At 43.9% G+C, this 18,912-nt stretch overlaps 1 protein-coding gene across 2 annotated transcripts in view; it reads right to left on the bottom strand.

Moving 5' to 3' along the window:
- BMP1 (bone morphogenetic protein 1) overlaps window positions 1–18,912 on the bottom strand; it is a 984,430-nt gene that overhangs the window by 442,089 nt on the left and 523,429 nt on the right. The window lies entirely within an intron of this gene.

The following is an 18,912-nucleotide window of genomic DNA, read 5'->3' as shown; positions in this document are numbered from 1 at the left end:
ACATTAGTCACAAAACAATATATCACATTAATACACTATTTCATCAAATATAAAATACACAACCTATACTTCAAATTCCAAAAACACACTTACACGTCAGCTAAGATCAAACATACTAAATATCCACCTTTAAAATTTGATATTACATATAAAATATAAACTTTCTCTTTTTAATTTAAATTGTCTCTCTTAAATTTCATATTTTCAATAATTTAACACAGATTAGCAACACCCTATACATCACTGGGTAATTTCTGTATCACTACCAACCACATTCTATAAAAGTGCTAGGTGCAAATATTTAAAGTGGGTGTTCAAATAGCGTAGCCAAAAGTCAGCATCCTTGATAGTACCAAAATTATGAACACATGGCCTCAAAAATGTTTCATATATCGAATCTAATTCGGGGCACTTGGTCAACAAATGCTTGGCCGTCTCAAGATGAGCGCTTTTGCAAATTCGACAGGTGCTTTCCTGCTGGGGGGTCTTTAGCGTAGCACCCAGTATGGACAAGATGGGCACAATTAATTTGTAAAAGCATTATAAATCTTCTCAAATCTTTAACGGGGCATACAATCAAATCATTCTGAAGTTTCTTAAAAGTATAATGTTTTGTGATACAAATCCATAAGACTTTAAGGTTCATAAATGTTCAAAATTATTGCTCCAATCCCTTAGCTCCATCTTTCTTGTAATGCATTTTTAATGTCATTATAAGTTCCATTGCAGTTTGGAGTCCAACCTTTCAAAGTCTTGTTTTATTTGCATCACATAAATTGTTCGATCTTTATTTCCCGTTTCTTTGCCAATAGAATAAAGAAGAGAATCCATTAATGCAGTCTTAGCTTTTATGTATAACTCTGCTCGCTTTAGTATCACAATAGATTGCATGGACAACAATCCCAATTCTAATCTAATTATTCCAATAGGGATACATTGAGGCAGACCCAAAATCCATCTCCAATAGGTGCATTCAATTTTAGTTAGCCATTCCCAGTTTGCAATAGTTATAGCTTCTAACTCTTAAGTCACAGCTGAAATGAAAGATTGGAGATATAGCATTCTCGGCCCCATCCGAGAGAAGCCACCACTCTTCAGTACATATTGCGAGAACAATGCTATCAATTGATTAGCTTTCTTACCACGTTTTTTAATACACCCAGGAAAACATTTCAGGGTCTCCATAGTAACCCCTAAATATTTGTACTGATTGGTGCATTCAATAAGGTCACCATTAATTCTTAGAACTGGTCTTGGGATACCTTTTTCCCCGTACAGAATGACTTGAGCCTTACTCAGGTTATTAATCAAATCAATAGGCCCAAAAGTGCTGCCACAGATTTTTGTAACCCCATGAATGTATAATGTAGGATAACCAGGTCATCTGCATATGCCATGACTGGGCAGGCAACCCCATCTATCTTCAGAGGACAGCCTCCCGCCCTACACAGGGCCCCCAAGTAAGTCTGCACCGTAGAGGTTAAATGAAATTGGGACCAGGACACAGCCCTGTTTCACACCCCTCATAACCCTGACAGGGCTGGTTAAGGTCCCTTCCCCACCCAACCTCACCTGCACTTCATTATCCTCATGTCACAATTTAACAAAGTGCAATATATAATCTGCACAGCCCATATCGGCCAATGTTTCCCAAAGGTAAGTTCCGTTAACAGAATCAAAAGCTGCTTTAAAGTCAATTAATAAAGCATAGACACTAGGGCTATCATTTTACGACTTCTTTCTATCAGCATATGCATTGTCCTGTTAGCCACCGTAGAGTAACCTGCTCTAAAGCCTGATTGAAATCTGCCTAGCAGGGTATACTGCATTACCCAGGCTTGCATTCTTTGCAGGAATATAGATACAAACAACTTGACAGAAATATTCTGCATAGAGAGAAGCCTATCATTTTCAGGGTCTATGTCTCCCCTCTTGTGTACTGGTAGCAAAATGGCATGTTGCCATGCTTTAGGAATCTGACCACTCTCCACAACTTTGTCAAATAATCTGCATAGTATCTGTGCCCAGATTGCCAGTTCTTGCTTTACAAGTATGTTTGCCAGACTGTTAGGACCAGGTGTTCGTGAGGACTTCAGATTCTTGATTTCACAGATTATTTCTCTTCAATTAATCCTAAATTCATTTTTATATGTACCACTTGGTGACCTATCTGTAGGTAATAGGACTTCATTCCCCCGAGGTCTTATTGAGATATTCGACCCATTGTAAGGCCCCATTGGGATTAATTATTTGCCGTTTTGTATCCCTCTTAACTTTCCCCAACAGATGCTAAACTTCACGGCAGTTCTTTGACCTCAATACCATAATCATCCACTGCCATACTATTAATTTACTCTCATTCTTCCACCAGCGGATGGCATTTCCATATTTATTCTTAGTTCTTTTAGCTGTAGCTATTACTGCTTGTCCATACTTACCACTTATCTTAAACCTACGTAAATCCTCATTTCATGTTTCTTATCCCTTACGAGACTGTTACACTTGCACACAATCTGTGTCCCAGAATAATCACCATGCTCCATTGTAGAATTCGTAATCCATCCTTCGATCTCTTCACTGGACATATGTTCAATATTCGAGAGCAGTGAGGTAGCGCTCCCCTGAATCACTGCCTTGGATCTGATGAGGTTTCTATGGAGCCATTTGATGGCATTCCCTGCATGATTAACTACAATAGCCAACCCCCTGAAGGTCTCAACAGGCCTGTGTCCCAGTGTTTATTGCAAAGTAACAGTAGCATGATCACTATAGTGGTTTTCTTTTATAGTCATTCCTACTATCCCTGTAAACAAACCCGAGCTAACTAAGAAATAATCAAGCGTAGCCGGTTTGTTGCCTAACTTCCAAGAAAACGTACCAGGACAGTCCCCCACAGCACATCCATTTAACATATATAGATAACACTCCTTTAACATCGCAACCCATCGAGACCCCTCACTTGTAGCTCGTAATTGTAACATGGTACTTTTCTCATGAACTTAAGTGTTAGACAGAACTCCCTTCCTACAGCTACATCGGCAGTTGAAATCACCACCCGACCCAAAATGACATTTATTAATTTTTTGCATTTATTTACAGCACACAAAACTCTCAGGTATCTAGGCACTAGTTACAGAAGTAAGTGCTTGGAACAAGAACATGCAATGAATAACATACTGTGAAGACTCTCCTCTGACATAGTAAGTGTAAAGATACATACTGGAAAGCCTCTCCTCTTGTTGCGGGGAGCTACATCAGACATATATACAGGACGTAGTAGGCAATATTATACGAAACTAATGGGCCTCGCCTCTAGTTACAGGGAGCTACATCAGGCTTGCATGCTAAGGGCCTAGGTATAGGTGTACCAAGGGTGAAGCGGACAGTACCTGCAGAGAGAGTGGTGCGTACACAAGCAATAGTTCTTATGTGACAATGCCACACATGATGGACTGCTTAAATTGTACATGAGAACAGCTTTGATATCAGATTCGAGTGCTTATCTTAAGAGTAGTTGTTTACAGGGGTAGCTAATGGTGGTTACATAGTATGTTTCCGGTAACTGTGCAAAGAAAAAGTCTTGATAACCGGAAAATAATCTGCCGAGTTCAATAGTTGGTTAGGCATGGAAATATCAAGTTTGCAGGTACACACGTTGAAATTGTCCGCAGGAGACACAGGTAGGGGTCATTACTTGCCATCCAGGCAGTACGCAGGAGAAACACTTGGTGAGGAAACATCTTTTGGGTACCCCTCGTACCATTCACACAGCCTCTCAAATAAAGCATTTTGTACTGTATCTGGCATAACTCCTCCAGGGGGACTACAGATCTTCACAGTAAGAGTTCTACCGCCTAGCCAGGGATTAATATTGTCGTTAATGGGTTGCCAGTAAAGTGCCTGGCCACTGGGGTGCCAGTTTCTGCTTTTGCCCTTAGGGTGGTTTTACCAATCTACATTGGTTTTAGGGAGTAGACTGATGGCAGCTAGTATTTAGTTTTGGTTTCAGCAGGGGAACAAGTCTATTTACTGCATTACTACCCCATAGCCTTTGCAGAATGAATGCAGTCATTCTTTCAGTCCAACACGCACTGCCATAGTGTTAATGGGGCTTCCTTTGTTCCAAGAAACCAAGTAAAATGGCCGAGCCCATAGTGCTTTGGACTGGTTTAGACATTATTGGAAGGCAAATACACTTCCTGTGAGGGTAGACCTGGGTGTTTGGCAGTTTTCAGAGGCAACACCTTGGTTTTAAATTCCCTGATGTGATTGGTGGGGTGGCAGAGGACAGCCCCTGTAAGTGAAGAGCCAAATAGGGGACACCCTGTTCCTAAGCTCCGTGCTGCTGGATTTTTCCAAGGTGAGCAGGTCAGCTTTCCTGTTGGAGGTTTCTGGAACCAACAACCCTCGTAGACGATTTTGAGACCCAGTCAGGCCATTCTGCTGGGTTTAGTGTCTTTTGCCTGTGCTCTGGCTTGCCTCTGAGTGCTGGGTATCCTTTCCAGGTCTTCAACATCCTGTTGATAGTCCCACTCTCCGCTTGGCAAGCCTTTCATCCAGAGACTGTTTTCCAGGCCATTGTACTGCTGCATTCTGCATTTTACATCCATGGCCTGTGTTGTCACTGACAAAATGGATACAATTTGTAAAACCTTTATTAAAAATGTTGGGGTTGGAAAAACTCCTATTTTGCCCTATAACTAAGATGGGAGTAGTCTCGACCATCAAACGATAAACAAAACAGTCCTAGTGGAGACCGTCAAAATGTCCTTTGCCAACAAAATCAAATACCTGCCCTATTTTGTGTACAAAAAGTGTAAAAAGGAGAATTGTATGCAAAAGGAAAAATCAGTGTTCAATAGATAATGTGGCTGAACCAGCTCTAGTCCCCATGTTAGGCCTCACGGAGTAAGGCGATCGTTGTAGGCAGGATGAGACACTCTGGCTCGGTTTCTAACACAATACACAGTTCAAAACCGCGGGTCGAGGCCCGCCTGGCCTTCCACATTAAACTCTCTTTCTCTGACTTACTAAATAATATTTCAACCAAAACGTTCACAAAGATCCTCCTCTGCCAGGCTCAGACCTTTCGCCACACAGTTCTCGTAGGTCCGCCTCTGTCGGGCTAAGACCTCTCACAATAAAGTTAAACACAAAGTTACAAGTGGGTTTCCTTCCCCAAGCTGATTATACTTTGGGTCTCCCTCAGTCGGGCTCGGACCATTTTCAGACGTCAGTCCTTCCAGTGTGTGTGGCTTTCTTTACAGACCACCGCAGGACCACTTCGACTCAACGTTCACGGTTTTACTTTCACTCTTCCCTTCTCTAGGACTGAATCTTTATTTCACCTTTGCAGTGTGTTCGCCTTTTAGCTTCAAACAATGTACCTTTCACTGAGACTTTCGAATAGGCTACTTCCTTTCACCGGACCACTCTGTTACTTAGTATCGCTGATCTCACAGCTGAATTTTAAATTTTATTCACAGGTCTGCCTTTTTTTGTGTCTCATCTGCACGGGTGCAGCCTTCACTTGTGATATACTGTTGCTACTTCATTCGCTTTAACACACACTGGTCTCTCAGGGCGCTTGCCAACTCACTGGCTGTGTGCGCTTCTTGCTTGTTTTGTGATTTCCAATTTACGAGTCAAGGTTAGTACCACAGGCTTGGCCTTGCCTCCCCAACTTTGCCGTTCACCCAGGATGGTCGCTGGCATTCTTGCAATGCAATGCAGTCTTCACTTGTGGGATCTGGCCTTCTCTGCGTGTCTTTCATGGTCTGTCGGAGGCAATGGCCTATAGTAGGGAAGCCTTGGGGTTTTCGGCTCGCTGCTCTCGTCCCTTGGTCCGTTGCTCTGCTCCAATAGGTATGCCTTAGTCTCAGAAGTTCTGCTCATACTAGTGTTCTGCCTTGCTCAGAGTGTGTCTTTAGGTGTTGCCTTTTATTCTTGTGAGGAGAGCTAACTGGTATCAGGTGTATGCACTTAGTGTCCAGTGCCTGACTTTGCCTTACCCAATTAACGGGACAAGTCCAGTACGATGTATGAGAGTTAGTCTGGTTACTCTCAGTCACCCTCTTCCTTGGCCCAACGTTTGTGCAATAAGGGGAGGGGGGGTTGGGACTTTGGAAAATCCTACAAAATAGGATGCCCTAGATTAACAAAGAAGGGGGGAATACTGCGTCTCACCATCGGCTGTCTCACCCCCCACTCCCAACAATCCCTCAACCCAGGTGATCCTCCTGCACTGGTCCACCCCCAGGGTCTGGATTCAAAGGCAATGGCCGTGCCCTGGCCACCTGAGAGATCGATCCCCGGGGACTAGCGGGTGAGAAACCCTCTGGTTTTTCTCACACCTGCCACCTTGGTTTAGGAAGCTATTGCCCCCGTAAGGAGGTTGAGACCCCAACAACCTGCCAAATCTGCTTGTCTAGGATGTCTCTGGTTGCCATCACCATTATCCTGCTGCAAGGGCTGTTTTTGCCAGTGTGCCAATCAGGTGTGTCTGCTGAGCCGCCAGGTTCTGCTCTGTGCAGGTTCCTCAGTCCTACTGGAGTTATCTGTTGCTGATTCCACTTCTGGATGATGGTTCCTGCTCCTGTGAAAGACAATTGTTCTTCTTTTGGGCTGTTAGGGCCATCGTTGGCAGAGGGTGCAACTCCCTGGGTAACTGGATCCTTCATTGCGCCCTGTAAAAAAGGAGACTGTACTTACCGGGTTGTTCTACTTTTCTGGAACAGTATTTTCAGGAAATTGTTCTATCAGCCTACAGGCTGCATCCTGTTTACTATGGGGCACTTTCTTCAACTTTAGAACTCCTACAGGTGAGACTTGGATTTTTAGAGGTTCACTTATTAGGTATTTTTTATTATATGTATTACAATCCTGCCTAGGATATACATTATATCACTGTGTATTGCTACTGCTTCCTTCTTTGGAGTGTATCAAGACCCTCTGGAGCCAGGGATCGTCTCACTAAAATATGCCCTGGACTTTGGTAGCCCTCCTGGCTGTGTTGGACATTTGTTCCCAGTTCACTACATCTAAATGCTACAACTGTTATCTGCACATGTGTTATGTAATATGAAACCTGTGCTAAGTTCTGTGTGGTAACCTTGGATTCTGACTAGTAATTATTACTATGTGGAATATTGTTTAGGGTTTTTATGTATATCGTTTATCACGATCGGGGGGATGAGCAGTACTAGGTTCCAGGGGAATTCAGAAATCCCCAGGGACACATGTAGGACAGTAAATCAACTGTCTGCCAATTTAGGGGAATAAGTCCCCTTCCGCAGGTTTTCCCAGGTGAATGGGAGGCAGAGCTTTGACCAGCAAGCAGACACAAAGAATCCAGATGCAGCATTCACATTGGGCCGCTCGTTTTGCTTGAATTTTAGGCCCAGTGGTCGACAGAAAAATTGATACGAATTCACCCCAGATGGTTGCAACAACAGGGCTGAAGGTTACCACGGGCTCAACTCACCAGGAATGCAGCATTACAAGTTTTGGCAGCTATCCAAACCAAGATGGTCAGCCAAACCGACATCACTCATGGGAATGGGAATTAGGCTGTCTTGGAAGACCTCTCTCCAGCCGAAACCATGCAGCCAGACTTTGTGGCATCAGGGGAAAAGTCCACAAAGACGTTAATCATATCAAGTGATTCCCGGCAACAAGCATATGGACAATAATGAACAAAGTCAGTGTGAGTGGGTATGAATGACTTGGCTGCTAAATCAACTAAGGAGACCACATTGCAGTAAAAAGAACATTGCACCATAGTGTCAACAGTACACTGCACCGTAGTGTCAACAGTTAAAACATACATTTTAAAAACTACTTTTGGGAGGGGAGGGCTCGCGAGGGACAGGAAATTGGGGGACAGTGTTACCCCCTGCCTTAGTAGCTATAGTGACCACCAGGGGCTCCCGGAAAAATAAAATCACAGTGATAAGTGAGGTTTAGAAAGAAAATGTGAGCCACAAGAATCCAGCAATAGGCTAGGGTGTAGGAGGGGGAGGCTAAAAAGCAGCAAAAAGGAAAATCTTCCTTAACAGCTAACAAAGTTATTCAACAAAGCAAAAAAGGATTTCTGACATTAAAGTATTCCAGTCACTGAGATTATGATTTTCATTTTAAAGAATATATTGTTATTCGTTATTAAGGATGAGACAACATTAGCCATCAGCAGTGATGTGGGCTTCCTTGCAACAAGAAAAATATAACAAAGATCAATTACTTAAAAATAAAAACACAAAAAAGGTTACCATCTATGAGAAGTTAAGTCTACACAATTTGGAAATACAATGTTAAGGTTAACGCTCAGTGTAAAATAAATATTCATTAATATAGTCTCAAGCTACAATGGAAACCTTCACCCCACCACTCACTTTAATTATGGTATGCTTGATATAACTACCCTCTATTTAAGCTTTGCAGTTACTTTAACATGTAGCCCAAGTGCCCACGTTTTTCTGTGAAAAAAAGACGACTCATGACCCCTTTCTCAGTTTTCCAATGCAGGTTTATGTTTCTGGTTTCAACTTTTGACAAATAGGTCCGACCAAAGGATTACCCACCTTAAAGGTTCCTCACTTTTTACCCTCTATTTAAAGTGAGTGTTGTGAAGTAGTGGTGTGAGTGAAGGTTTCAATTGTGTATATTTAAATTATAATGTTTTGATTATGTAGATTTAGTTTACATTGCGTGTTTATAGTGACATTGGTATTTCCATCATTTGCAGACGTTTCATCGATTTTTGTGGTGGAATGCATTGTGTGTGACAGGACCTATGGATTATGGCAGAGGGTGCAGACTGGCAAAGGTTATTCCTTTTGTGCACGATTGGGGGTTGTTGTGAAGGGTATGTGCGCGGATGGTTGCAGATTATAGCAGAAGGTGCGGAATGTGAAAAAGGACTGTAAGAGGCATGGGGCATGTGAAAGGTGCATATGGTGGTGTAGGCAGATTATGCACCACCATCCACACAAATTCACATTGTGGCAGAGGCGGATGGCGGGAAGTAAATATTGTTCTTTTTGCATCTTTCCTTCCGTTGACATCAATGTAACTCCAAGCTTCTTTCTAGGTCTTGAACCCTTGCCTTACTTTGGAGGCAAGCAAAGCCTTTTGAGCTTCACTTACCTTACTCTACCCATTTATTTTGGGGCATGGCCCAAATGGTGCCAGTGCATGGGGATAGGGCACACTTTCAGCGGAGTGCTACAAAAGGGAGAACATTTGTATCTCTTTACCCTTTTATAGGTAATATCCTTTTTACCTTTTTGATGTTGAGCGGGCTGGCTGGTGGCAGTAAACCGTGTTTTACTTAGTTTTCCAGTGCACTATCGTGCATCATTTCTTTGTACGGCATAATGCCATTTTAGGAAGCAAGTAGTCAAAGTGACTGTCACATGATTCAAGTGTGGTCTTTTGGCCATTTTGTTCTTCTTGCCCAAGGCCAGGAAATGCCAGATAAATACATGCACTTCCCGGGTACCTACTTGGGCATATGCAGAGAGTACCTTTGTGTATCTGGACTGAAGGAAATGGCACTTGGAACTGTCTGGTCCCAATTAACATTTTTGCCAGGGCAGGTCTACTGCTGGCCAGATGTGTGTTTTTTGGCTATCCATGATTGGACAGGCCTTAGCTGTTTGAATGCTGTAGCACACTTTGCCATTGGTGGGCTGGTGTAATTCACAGCACACATTTTGGATAATAGGAGCCCTGCAGCTGTTCCTCGGGTCGTCTAGGGCCTAGAATCTGAAGACGAGGAGCCACACTGATGACCAGGAAGGCCACTTCGACAATCAGCATTGCCAAAGCCATCTTCCAGTGAAGGCCTGCTGCTACCACAGAAGACCCTGATCTGTGATTTAACCCATTGACTGGTAGTCTCAATCAGTCATGCGCCCTACACTAGAAACCAGACATTGCTGGACCCTGGAAGTGTCCCACGACCATCTTGTGGGACGCTGTTAATGCCTCTGCAGTAGTCACCGTTTCCTGACTAAGCCTGGGACTCTTCATGCCTTTGACTTTTGTTCTAACAACTTCACTGCTGCCCTGCTTCATTAAAGGGGCCTGTCCAACTGCAAGTCTGCTAGAACCGACCAAGGACCAAAAATCGGAACCACCACATAATCCGGACCTAAATCTGATACCAGCTTCCACCACTGCATCTGCAACCCCTGCACGTCTACCCACAGGACCAATGGCAGAAGTAGCCTTGTGCTGTACACAATACCGAACTTGTCTAAATGTTTCTGATTTGACGCTGCAGCCTTGTGCTGTACATGAAACCTATCTCGTCTGTTTGCACACCTGATGTAGCCCCCTACACCATGAGGTATGGCTTCGCCAGTCCGTGGACCCATACCTATGATCATATCGTAACCTTCTTGATCAGTCCTACACACCATGAATGTATTGTTGCATTTATTCTGTAATAAAAGTTAAAATAAAATAAAAAAAAATGTGTCCTCAGAACCGAGTACACCAGGGGTGGTGCCTTTGAAAAATCGGAATAAGGGGCACAAATGTACTGGCCTCTTTTTGTGTCCCCTTCCCGCCATAGGGATTGCATTGACGTAAAGTCCACTCCCTAAACACTTTACCTGATTGACTTTTGGAATTCTAGCCAAGTACTCCCCCCTTAACCCTCCCACCCAAGTCAATCAATGTGGTGAGATTGAGTGTATCCCTATATTCTTTACCTGTTACAGCCATGTGTACTTTTGAAGTTCATTTTTTTACTAACCGGTTTGCTTTGTAAAGCTTGTGCAGTGGACCTTTCGAGTAACTTGACTCTGCTGGGGCAATAGGCCTACGTACCTGATCGGTAAGAACTGCTAAACTTAGGTGCATGCCTTACATTTATAAGGCAGTGTATATGGTTTATGTTTTAATTCACAGTTGCTTTCACTTTACTTGATACTGTTTCATTGATTTGCTTTTACCATATTTTAAAGGCAATCTCACAGAGATTATCAAATCTGTGTTGTGTGATCCATGCCTATCATAAGTGCCAAGTGTGTTCAGTCCTAAAAAAATTGTATCTTTGTATACGTCTGTGTGGACTCGAATACCTAAATGGCTAGGTTTGGTAAACAGTATTTGTACAACACATCCCCATAACTCCTGAAGACTTCTTTACTGCTCACCTTTCGTTCCCTTTATTGAAAATGGTTTGTCCAAGTGTCAATTACAATGTTCACAGACTAGGTTGGCCTCGCAAACTTCTGAAGGAATATGTCTGAAAATCCACTTTAATGGTGGGGATGGGTGGATGCTGGTGCATATGATGCTGGGCTGATGTTATGGTTGATGGCGGAAGGTGCGTATGGTGGTGATGGGTGGGGAGTGTAATGGGACATGTGGTCATGTGTGGATGGTGGCTTTTGGGGCGCAATTCCATTTGAGGAGTTCTACTGTCGAATTTTATGGTACCACTAAACCTTTTGCTTTTTTTGGTTGGTATTCTAGGATCGTCGACTGTGTGGTCAGAGGGACCTCTACTGAAGTCCCCTTGCCACTGCAATCATTTTTCCTCTGTTGTCCTATGGTAGCCCCTATGGCTCCTTAGACAGGAGTGCTCGTTAGGCATCCCATCATCCAACCCTTCTATTGTGATGTAGACTGGTGGCAGCTGCGATTTAGTTTTAGCCCCACTAAGCGGGCCGTTAATTTTATCAGATTAGTAGCCCAAGTACCAGTATGGCAGCCATTGGGGTACTAATGAATTTTCGTAGTGCTTCTGTTAGCCATCCCCTTTGTGGCAAGTACTAGGCATGCCTAAAATGGCTATTGTGCATACATGGGCTGACTCGTAGCCCCGTCATGAACCCTCTTCTGTGGTTTGGACTGGTTTAGACTGGCCCCTTACCCCAGACAGACCAATACACAAACTGTATGGTTGGACCTGAATGTGTGGCAGTTTATAGGGCCAGTCGGATTGGCAGGCCACCAAAACATCTTGTGTGTGATTGGAAGCCTGGCTTAAATCAGCCCATGCGTAAAAGGTATATCTATGAAAGTCCCTGTGCATTCCTGAAGTCTGCTGGATTCTTTCCTGAAGGAGTGGAGGATTAGCCACAAAGTTGGACTGTGGAATTTTAGGACCAGGTCTGGCCATGCTGGCTGCATCATAGGTCCTTTGGGTTTATGGTCTTTCCATCGATGGAAATGCATATCCATCGATGGAAATGCATCAAATGCCATTCCATCAAAATGCTATCTTTTACATGTAAAAGTGAATTTGCATCGAAACGAGTCCATCGAATATATAAATGGACAGGTTTAGATGGATATGGACTTTTAAATGTAAAAAATAGCATTTCGAAGCATTTTTTTGTAACGTTAAAACATTACATGGAGCTGTCCAGTGCTGAAATCTTCAAAGGATTTTGGCACTGGCCAGCTTTATGCAACGTTGCATTTTTTTTGTGGCGGGCCCCCCCCCTCACTTCCCAACCCTAACCCAACTCCAGCCCTAAGCCTTGCCCTAACCCTAATTCTAACCCTTCCCCTACCCTAACCCTTGCCCTACCCCATAACTTAACCCTAATTTGAAATTTAAAAAATCCATTGAATTTACATCAAATTTTATTCAATGAAAATGCATTTCGATGGAAAGTATTTACGTTGAATAAAATGTGATGGAAAGGTCTTAGATGCCTTGGATTTCGATGAAAAGTCCAGATACCGTCCTTCGCATCTTGCCCAGGTTTCAATTTTTGACTGCTGGAGCTCTATGAGGGAGATGCCATCTCGCTGTGCATCAAAGGTATCCGGGGCGCTCCAGTGTCGATATCCCAGGCCGAGAAGAGCGATTGGCGCCATGGTAGTGTCCTTGGCTCCTGCAAGAAAGCTGCGCCAGCAAAAGCAGCACAGCCGGTGGGTCAGCAAAACTGATACAAAATAACCTTGTGTTTGAACCAAGGTTGCAAGCGGCAACATTGTATGAAGAAATCCACAAAGGACAGTGTTTGAAGCGCATGTGATGAGAGGCGCAAACAAGTGGAAACTAAAGGAGTGAATGTACTTTGAAAAAGCCAACTAAGATACCATGTACAGAGTGGTCCGGCACCAGGTGGGTGCTCATTCAAAATGTCTCTGTTAGGTATACAACTGAATGGTAACTGCATTCTAAAAAGGGACCTTTGTATCGAAGTGGTCCTGTGACGGGTCAAGTTAATCCTGTGCACATTTGAAAGTCTTTGCTAAGTATAAAGTTAACTACATTTGGTCTTAGCCCGGCTGAGGGAGACTATTGAATGTGAAGAGGGATCTTAGCCTGGCTGAGGGAGATCTGGGGTGAACCGTGAGTCACACGAGAAGGAATCATTTCTGGAACCTTAAAGAAAGGGGATCTGAGCCTTGAAGAGAGGTATCCAGCGTAATAGAAAAGGGGCCGAGCCTGGCTGAGGGGGAAAGAGGGAGAGACATCTGAATCAAAATTATAAGAAAAAAATAACTTTCTATTTTTGTTTTGTACATCAGAACCTTTGGACCAAGAGACTTTGATGAGAAAAGAGACTTGGACGCAGAAGGCCCTGATGCTGGAATTGGAACTGTGTCCTTGTATTGAGGAAGCCAGAGTGTGTGCTTGGCTCGAGTGAACCGCCTTGCCCTGTGCTGAAAACATCGGGAAGGGAGGCCAACAGCCAAAACACCCCGACATATAATTTTGTGAACACTTCTTTCTTTTGCATGAACATTCCCCCACTCTATTTGTAAATTAGCAGTAAGGACTGGCAATGGTTTCTTTTTAGTATAGTTCCTTTTATTCTGACAAGATTCCACTACGACTGCATTATTATTATTTGATGGTCGTAGCTTGCTCCCATCTGCAGATTTAGGTTTAGATAGGTGTTTTCACCCCCTTGTGAAAGTTCAATAAACACCCTTGAACTGTGGTCACTTGTGTCCGTCTTACTTCGATACCATGCCTTCCTTACATATGGTGTCAAGGTTGGGATGTGATTCAATTGATAAAAATTGAAGCTCCATGCTGATAATTATCATGCAACCAGAAGGGGAAAATAGAATATTTGCACTTGTTGACTCTGACCATGTAACCACTCTAGAAGAAGTTTTACTTTCTCAACTACGTATCCGTCTGGTCAACAAGATCTGTTCTTCAAAACATAGGTACTCTTAGATACCCTCCCATTCTCTCATTATAATATAAAACAGTGAGATTGAATAATACTGAAAGTTTGACCAGTCTTTACCTTTATTAAGGCTAGTGCCCTAAAAGCCCCCGATCCTGAGCCTTTTCTTTGGGTACCCCACTGCTATCCTTGGCGGGATCATCAGGGTTAAAGACCAACCTAGAAAAATCATTCCCTTCGGTGGAGTCAGACTCAGAGGAGTCAAGACCTGTTTGCGATTCAGAAAAAAACACTGAAGGAACCCTTACCCCACTGGAAGAAACAGCCGACCTAACAGCGATTATAGCCCAGTTAGCAGCCCATCAGATGCAGGCTGAAGCTAGAATCCAAGAAAACCTAACGAAATTGGTCGAGTTGCAAGCTAGGCCCCTCTTACCCCAACCATACCTAGAAGGCCAAGATCTAGGGAATTACTTTTTGAATTCTTAAAGGTTAGTTGGCCACCTAAAATGGGAGGAAAACCTAAAAAGATGCTATCTGGCTCCTCCATTGAAAGGTGAACTACAGACCCCCTACCAACTACTGAATCCTGCCCAGGGAGCCACCTTTGTATCCATCAACCATAATGGCAGAAGACGTTTGATCCAGACTGATTTTTGGGAGCAAGGTCTTTTTCAACCTTACTTATTGGCTTACCTCATTTGTTTTGTGAGCCTCTAATACATGGCCATTCTCGAAACAACCGGGGCGGCAGGGGGGAGTGTTCCAGTGTCCCGATTTAGGTCTAACGAAAATCGCTACTAAATCTAACCCCCCCACCTCCCCACCCACAAGGAGAGTGGTAAAGGGGAAGATTGGGGGAATATTGTACACACATAATGGATTACGAACAGGCTTATGTTAGTCCTACCTTACTTTTGAACCATTTTGGGTGCACTCCTCAGCAGCTTTTCGTTTACTTCATGACAGCATATTGGGTACTATAGTGCCCAAAATGGCTGACTATGTTGTTAGAAAAAAGGTCTTTGTGCTTGACTGTCCTATTGGCCTGGGCAGGTTTAGAATGTCGCCATTGAGGGGTATCCTCCTCTTAGATGGATTGCGTGTCGATAGAACTTGTTTTAAGCTGAGTAAGAAGCTACAGACTGCCTCAATCCACTGCCTAATCCTAGAGGGAATTGTGGACAGCAAGTACCGGAGCAGCCTGTCCATGATTGGCCAGTCCCCAGAAGTTTAAATGTTCCATATTCCACGGCATATGGCCTGTAGACCCGCCAGCGCAGCTTGACGTATTTATCAGGAGGGGTTCTGTTGCCATTTGGCAGATGTCTACTGGAGCCAGATATCCAAAGACAAAGGCCACATAGGGATGCCAGAGGACTGCTGCTGTGACCACCATAGACCACGCCATGCACCAAAAGGGGAAGCTCTGCTCTTCAGTCAACCTTCTACAGTGCCTCCCTCCCTTGAGCTGGGGAGCCAACTAGTTCAGAGTCCTCCATCACAGAGGTGGCCATCCCAGAGTCCTGAGCAGTAGTTGTCCTGAATTCAGGAGCACAGCAGCTGAAGTGGGGATTTCTCATGTAGCTAGGAGCTCATGTAGCCTAATACTGTGAATTGTGCAGTGCAACCTCTGTGTGAACCTAGAACCCGCTGCATTGCTGCCCTCTATCAAGAAGGGAATTGACGGAGGCTGCATCCTGTGGTCCTTTGTCCTTTTGCCTACACCCCCTGTGTGGTTTCACTTCAAAACGTATCAACCTAGCATGTATAAGTTTGATGAACAATTAGCTCTCAGAGAACCTAGGGCAAACATTGTGCTGAGCCGCAGAGTTAATAGGAGAGCCCAGAGTTGCATATTAGATTTGTATACATCAGCCGACAACCCATCAGTGCCAGGGCTCTTGAAATTGGACTGATTAAACCAAACATATCATCACTCCGATCAACGGGTCTGAAAGACGTGCTAGTCTATATTCTAGATATTTCAAATGCACAGGTGTTCCTGTTGGCAGAGTTAGTTCTCCATCTGCGACCCTTGCCCCACCAGCACAGCCTGTGTGTATTTGGTGACAAGCTGTCAACACTGTTGCACATCTATCAATGATGCAACCTCCTTTAACTGGTCCCAAGCTTGCTCTTTCATGGCCAATTTCCTATTGCCTAAGGCCTTTTTATGTGTGTCTCGACATACTCAACTTATTTCAGTCAATTAAGAGTTTTCTTAAGGATTAAGGAAACTTCTTAAGTTTCCTTTATCGTTTTGAGATATTTTTTCAATGTTTTCACCCTTGGCATCATCCAAAATGTTTTGCAATGCAGTCTTATACTTGTCATGGTAGATGTAAGCGGTTTTATACGATCGGACCGAACAAAAAGGTCTAACCGTACAAAACGACCGAAAAATGCTACCACCGAAGGTTCGAACACCAAAAGTTCGAACCTTTGGTGGTAGCATTGCAGGTAAGTTAAAAAAAAAAAAAAAAGACTGCTGTGTGGCATAGTGAGCGGGGAGTTGCGGGCGACGCCCCAGTGGCACACCCGCAACAAAAAAAAAAAAGAATGAAGAAAAAAAACGGAGGCTGCAGGGGTTTCCCCCGCAACACCCCCGCTCACTATACTTTACAGTATAGTGAGCGGGGGGTTGCGGGGGAAACCCCTGCAGCCCCCGTAGTATGTAAGTGTGTTCACATGAGAAAGGTGCAAACATTTGGTAGTTCGCACCTTTCTCATGCGAACGTTCCGGCCGCGGCAAAATCAGCCGTGGTCAGATCACTTAGAATCGACGTAAGCAGAGTGTTAACGAAAGTAGTTAGCTGAGCAAAGGCTACTTATTCCCTGGAAATTGTTAATGTGTTGCTCTTAAGGGGTAGTCTTTGGAATACATTAATCTACATTTTCTGTTGATTTGAGGAGTGCTACCTAAAGCTGTTCCAGTTAGGGGTCTGTGTAAATTGAGACTAGATTTGTTATTTTCTCAGATTCTCATTCCTGGGACTAAATGGACAAACTTTGTGGATTATGATTGCTTCTAGGGCCTGGGTAACACCTTGAAAGACTTCAACTACTATTCTCCGACTCAGAACAGAGTGTAATCCATTATATATATTACTCTGCCCTTATGAAAGAAGGTAAACATATTACGACAAGCTCCATGTAAACAAAGTCCAATTTGAGTAAATGCTTCCAGAAATGTATGCCTTCAGAGTAAGGTATATTGGGCCTCATTAGGACCCAGGCGGTAAGGGGTTTACGGCGGCGTAAACATCGCCGACCCTTACTGCCTGATTCCGAGGTCCCTTAGCGCCATGGAGGATTTAACACCTGCTTTTAGCAGGTGTTAAAATCCATGGCGCTAAGGGACCTTGTTGTTAATTACGCCACCGTAATTTACGGTGGCGTAATTAACGCCTTCCCCACTCCCATTATGCCCTATGGGGCAGAAATGGGAATGGGGAAGGGTAAATGGGGATTGGGGACTTACCGCCCCGCCAACCTCGGAATGGGGCGTTAAGTCCGCCAACCACCATGGCGTAAACATAGTTTACGCCATGGTGGTAAAGGTACGATCCAGGCGGTAACTTACCGCCTGGGTCGTAATGAGGCCCATTGTCTCAAAAGAAAAGTGCGTGTATGCCATATGCATGTTTCTCTTTTTCAGTCTCTAGGAATTGTAAGGATGCAGAAGGAGGAGAACGACGCACAAGTGGAGTAATAATTGATATTGACTTATTTAAGATCAAAATAAAGAGAAGACCTACCTTTCCCTGTATCCATGAAGGGTTTCTCTGCCTCAACTAAATGTACTAATGGGTCTGTCAGGATGTCATTGCAACTGAAAAAAAAATAAAAAAAAAAAAATAAAAAAAAAAAAAAAAGAGTCCACTGTGCTTAGTCAAAGGTCCCTATCTCTATCGCTTACACTTCTAACTAAACTAAAGTTGTACCAATGTTCTTGGTACAGAAGAATGACTCCTTCCTCCTGGACTAGACGGCACAATTCTGTTTGCATGTCTCTCACCAGGGGGGAATGACTCCCTTCCCCTGGATCACTGGTTTGATCCTTCTTGTAAACTCAATTACCAGGAGAATGACTCCCTTCTCCCGATGTCTGGCTCTCAGTGTTTTTCCCCCCACACAAAGCCAGGGGGAAATGACTCCCGTCCCCCGGACTCTCTTTTCACTTGGTTTCATGATTTCACAACACCAGAGGGAATTTCTTCCTTTTCCTGTCCCTTCTTGGCTTTAGTTTTATGGTTCACAACACCAGGAGGAATGACTACCTTCCCCTGGCTTTTCTCTGGATTTTTATCACAGTTCACAATGCCAGCAGGTCTCCCTTCCTCTTGCCTTTCTCATAAACAAACTTGCTGGTGAGGGTCCCAGACCTGGATTTCTTTAGGGCTTCGGCTAGTCAGATCTGGTTCACTCGCCTTCCAGGTACTGCCACGAAGAAGATGGCTCGTGAGGATCTCTTACCCAGGTTGCAGGTCCTCAACCCCATTTTCTTCTCTGTAATGTGTTCCTGATGTGTCTGGTGTCGGGTCTGCACGCAGCAGTATCCAGCTGTGAGCCGACTGGAATAAATGAAAGCAGGAGCCATGGATTGAGAACAGTTTTCTTTATTTAAAGCGCGTGAAGAAAATTCCCTCAAGCATCCAACCTACTGTACATGCGCTACAACCCGGGCCTCCTATAGGCCATCAGCATTAGTGACGTCTGGAGCCTAGCTCCATTAACTGTGTCCTCGCCGGACACAACATCTTCCCTCCGACAAATTAACAAAATGTTCACT

Source organism: Ambystoma mexicanum, chromosome 10 (genome assembly GCF_040938575.1).
Source record: "Ambystoma mexicanum isolate Mex_15411 chromosome 10, UKY_AmexF1_1, whole genome shotgun sequence".
Classification (NCBI taxonomy): domain Eukaryota; kingdom Metazoa; phylum Chordata; class Amphibia; order Caudata; family Ambystomatidae; genus Ambystoma; species Ambystoma mexicanum.
This window is presented reverse-complemented; position numbering and strand designations above follow the sequence as displayed.